Below are 5,384 nucleotides of genomic sequence, written 5' to 3'. Positions count from 1 at the left end.
CAGAAACTCACAAGGCTGTCCAGGGATCCGCCTATCTCTGCCTCCTCAACTGTAGGAGTATAAGCATGTGTTACCAAGCCCAGCTTTTAAAAAATTAAAAAAAAAAAAAACAAGTTTTGAAGATTAGACTCACATCTTCATGTTTGTATGGTACAGTCAGCACTTTACTGACCATGCTGTCTGCCCAGGTCCATAAATTGTTCCTTATTCAACTCTCTCCTCAGCCCACTCTTAAATAGCATGCTGCATGTGTCCTGGAAGCCTGGCTGACAGTAGAAGAGGTGGAGCAGGGGGTGGGGGAGATGGGAGAGAAGGAGGAGGAGGAGGAAAAGAAGGATGAAGAAGAAAGAGACGGAAATATGGGTTGAAAGACCTGGAAAATAAAAAGCTCTGGTCAAACATCTACTCTGTCTAAGAGCTGGGGTGATGTCCTGCAGAACCAGATGTCACTAATGAATAAGGCAGGTCCTAGCAAGCAGGCCAGCCGCCAGCATGGAACCACTGTGGCTGCAGCCCACGCAGCTCACCCTGCTGGGAGACAGAGAACACAGTGGTGCTGCCTGCAGGCTACAAGAACAAAGGTCAAGCTTCACAAGCCTCGGGATGCCCTACCCTGAGGATGGGGAGGTTTGCAGCAGCCTGTGTCTCGCACACAGCCTACCTCAAGAAGCCATACCTAGCCACAAGATCACCCTGACGCTGGGCAACTGCAGGATACCCAAGATGAGTTTCTGCGATGGCCCAGTATTTATGGTGTGTCAGAACTAGAAACCTTGAACCAGAGCAACAACTCATTGCAATGAACATTTACATATAAAACTGCTTGAGCAAAAAAATTTACTATGTGACACCCCACAGTTTGCAATGCCACTATGACAAAGGAGTATGAGATGGAGAGATGGAGGATGGAGTGGTGCGTGCATGGTGGCAAGAGGCGGAACTACGGGGTGAGAGAAGGCTACAGTTAACTGGGGAACAGTCGTGGGGTGGTGTGCAGCAGACTGGACCTTGTGCAGACTCAATCCACCGGGCTCATGAGCACCCTGGCTCTGAGCAATGACAGGATGTCCAAGAGGAAGAACAGTTCGTTTTCTGGATTGGATCCCCCTTAAAAGACCTCTATGGTCCTTGCTGCCCTTGAAGGCCTTGTTGGTATCCATGGTCCACTGTCCAGGCTGTATTGAAGCCCAAGGTTCATGTGGATGTCCCTGGTCTGGGCAGTCACTGAAGGCCATGTGGATGTCCATGGCCCATGCCACCCCAGAGATCAGGTGAACCTCTGTAGTCTATGCTACTTCAGGAGGCCATATTAGTGTCCATGGTCTATGTTGCCACCGGGAGCCATGTTAAATGTGAGTGGCCTGTACTGCTGCCTAAGGCCATGCTGATGTCCGTGATGCATGCTGCCACCAAAGGCCATGCAGATGTCCGTGGGCTGTGCTGTTACCTGAAGCCATCTTGACGTCCACGAGCCCAGTTGCACCTGGAACCATATTGGTGTCTGTGGCCCCTGTTGCCCCATGCTGCCTCTGAGGCCTATGATGGTCTCTGGACCCATGCTGAAGCAAAGAGCTGTGTTGAATGTCCATGGTCCACGGTCTTTCCTGTCATCAGAGACCATGCTTAGGTCCACAGCACATGGTGAAGCTGTAGATCGTGTGTATATTCATGGTCTGTGCTGTTGTCAGAAACCATGTGGAAGTCCATGATCCATGTTTCCCCTGACTGTAAACTTCTGCAGTGGTAACGGTGACTGCACACTCACAGCGGAGAAAGAGGGACATAGAAGGCTTCTGCGACATCCCTAGCCCCACTCCCACCCCCCAAAAGTAACAGCCTAGACAGAAACCATAGAAGAAAACTCTTTAAAATTGTGATAAGGATGCTAAAGTGTAGCTCTTCACAAGTGACAGCTTCTGGAGGGGTTGAGGGTGGGAAAGGACTCAGTTTTATTTAAGGGACTGGGCACTTGACCATTCTCCAGTAAGTATATGGCAACACAAATCAGACATGGTGGTTTTTTTCCTTATTTGGAGTTGGGGGAGAAGTCGCAAGAGTGGGGAGCAGACTTGGGAGGATTGGGAAGTGAGTGAGTATGATCAGGGTGCATGATGTGAAATTCCCAAATAATCAATAGCCAATAAATATATTATGTTGGGGAAAAAAAACTAAAAGATACTGGTAAGGGTAATTATAAAAGATACATATGGTGGTTCGGATGAGAATGACCCTTGTCGGCTCATGTATTTGGATGTTTGGTCCCCAGTTGGTGGAACTGTTTGAGAAAAAATTAGGAGGTGTGGCTTTATTGAAGGAGGTGTGTCACTGTAGATGGGCTTTGAGGTTCCAAAAGACTGGAACCATTCTTGGTCTGTCTCTCTCTGCCTCCAACTTGTGGGTCAAAATGTAAGCTCTCAGCAGTTCCTACTGCCTTGTCTTTGCTCTGCCCTCATGGACTCTAATCCTCTGAAACCACAAGCCCAAATTAAATGCTTTCGTTATTGTGATTATTACTATTACAGTAATTTGGAAGAAAGCATGAAACCTGTTACCTTGTCTGTCCACGGGCTAGAAGCATGCAAAGCAGGCCATCCGTTGCTTAGGAACACATGTGTGCAGCAGAAGACGATGGTGGGAAGGGATAAACACCAAACTGAAGATACTCTTTACCTTGACAAGAGAAGGGCAGAACTCAAGAGGCGTCTATGAAGGTCTTAACTATTCACTGTATCCGACTAATAGATTGAGTGATTGATTGATGCTTTGTTTGTCTGTTTTGGGTTTGGTTTGGTTTGGTTTGATTTGATTTGGTTTGGTTTGGTTTGGTCAAGATGGGATCTCACTATGCAACACTGGCTAGTGTCCAGCTCACCATCCTCCTACCTAGCCTCCTAAGTACTAGAATTACAGTTACAAACTACACACCCAAGAGCGTTTTAATATTTTGCACTGTGTGATTGGTACCTAGGTTTTATTTTCTTATTCTGTGTACCTTCTGTATATCTCAAATATTTCATAATTGTTTTAAAGGAAAGAAGGGGCAACTGTTCTAGATGTTTCAGGGAAAATCAGGGGCCCTGGGCCCAGAATGCGTTCACTTCCCACACTTTTCTCATTCTTCATCGTCACTCAGAGCAGTTCAGACTAATCCAGCTTCCTGGGCTTCTCTGAAGTTAAGGTTCATTTGGTGGTAAAGTGGTTTCCACGTGTCAGTTCCCAACCCTGAGATGTCAGAAGCCCCACTGGGAATCATGCCAAGAAAGCAATTAAGAGAATATGTTTCCTACTAGGAGATATTACAGGGATCTTGGGCAAGTTCCAGGTGTGTTGATGGGCCCTTCGGGGGCCACAGAGGCTTGTATCAGGAACGTGCCCCATACCAGAAATCCTTCAGGGAAAAACAAAGGGTCAGGCAGCTGGCTCCCTGCCTCTCTAAGAGACTGACAAATACCCCTAAGGTACATGGGAAACACCTAGAAAGAAGTTCAGCACACCTCACCCAAAGCGGGCCCTCCAAGAGGTCAGCTTTCTGATCACATTTCCCTGGGACACCCAAAGGCTGTACTCTTACAGTCTTCCCAAGGGCAAACCCTGCCATGTTTGCTCACTCTCCAGCTTCGAGAGAGGTCTCTCTGCAATCAGAACAATTGGTCAGTGTCAAGGACAGAGCGTCCAAAGCCCTGCATTTTGTCTGAGACTATAGCAGGGTGTGGAGGGGACAAGGAAGCAAAAGCAGGATTTGACGGGCAACTCTGACCTCACCAGCCTCCAACCATTTACCAGGATCGTGTTCTCTCCATTTTCCCCAAAATACAGTTGTTTTCAGCTATCCTTATCTCACCATCTCCCTCTGTTTTGCCCTTCCCTTCCAAATGGTCTGTTTCTTCCTTTAGAATGTCGCCTATCTCCCTAACCACATTCCGGTCAATTCTTGGAACTTGATTTGCAGTACTGATCGTTGCCCAGACAAGGCGCTGGAACTCCAAGAGCAGACCGGGTGGGGCGAATCCTCCAGGGCCTGGGGTGGACAGAGAAGGATGAGAAATGGGTTTCCTCTCTACAGCAGTGTGCTGCTTAGCAGCCTCCCCTGCTTGAAAGCGGTGAGCATTTCATGGCAACCTTCTCAGGGCTGTGTGGGTTGGGAGGTGACACGGTGGCGTCTGAAGGGCCCGAAGGGAGACTCGTTCTTCTGGGATTTGTTGCCAGGGTTGCAGCTTGAGGGCTGACTCACCCAGAGAGGGCTGGGTACAAGCCAAGGATCAATGGAAAGACTCTAGGGTCATACACGCTGCCCTTGGCTCTGCCAGCTCAGCCTGCTGGGGACTTGCCAGGACTCACTAGGCAGGCAGAGCTCAGCTCAGGGAGTCAAGAATATTTTGCAAAGTTACCTAGGCTTTTTCCCCCCTACTGGGACAAGGATACATACAGATGTATCACAAAGCAAACTGTCCTTGCTCCTCATCAAAAGTCAAAAAAGTTAGGAAAGTGCCGGTCCCTTCTCTAGAAAGCTTAGACACATGCACAAGCAGGTCTGTCTGCTCCGGGAGGCAGCCTGCATGGGTACTGGCCTCTGTGTTACCTTGGTTGTTCTCCTGAAGCTCCAGGCCTGGTTGCCCAGTGGAACCCAGCCCCTTTCTGTTTCCTCCATTTACTGAGCCCTCTCCCTGAAACCAGCCCTCAGGACCTTTACCTTAGATAAGTCCTACCAGCAATTGCTGGAATGGAAACCAGAGGGCAAACAAAAATTACCCTCAAGAAGACAAACATGTTATGAGCAATTTTACAAAGTTGTTACAGTGATCCGTTAAACTTAGGCATTGACCCAAGCCCCCTCAATGCCCTTTCCAGACCTCTGGTACTTCATAGATTCTTGTAGATTCATCCGGCCTTTCCCAGAATCCCTAAGTGCTGAAGCTCTGAGTAAACCTCTCTGTCCTCCTCACCAGAAAGCCTAACGGGGCTGCCAAACTAATGGCGAAATTATTCCCCATGAAATTGCTCAACCAGAGAGTCAAAAAGACAAAGCCATCTATTTCTGGTCCCAAACTAAAGTTAGATAGCCACCAACATCTCAACCATTGCTGTCCCTAGAAGTCAAAAGGCTAAAGCCCCAGGCATCAGAAAGTTTGGTTCAATCTTCGCTTCCCACTCTATAGATAGGAAGTAAGAATTTCTGGATGCTTTTTAAGATGGTTGGGTTTCTTCTTCACACTGCAGCCTCTTGTGAGACGGTCCCTTTGCTTTCTAGCCTGGGCTCCACCTCCTGCTGCTCTGAGATTTTTTACTGGGTTGTGTGGGGCCGCCACTGCCACTGCTGTCTCCATCACCCCGCCATAGCCCGAAGAATGTATCCATGGATGAGCTCCAGTGACAGAGACTAGATG

The sequence above is a fragment of the Alexandromys fortis genome, unplaced genomic scaffold, assembly GCF_014885135.2.
Source record: "Alexandromys fortis isolate MF-2015 unplaced genomic scaffold, M_Fortis_MF-2015_v1.1 scaffold_108, whole genome shotgun sequence".
Lineage (NCBI taxonomy): Eukaryota > Metazoa > Chordata > Mammalia > Rodentia > Cricetidae > Alexandromys > Alexandromys fortis.
This window is presented reverse-complemented; position numbering follows the sequence as displayed.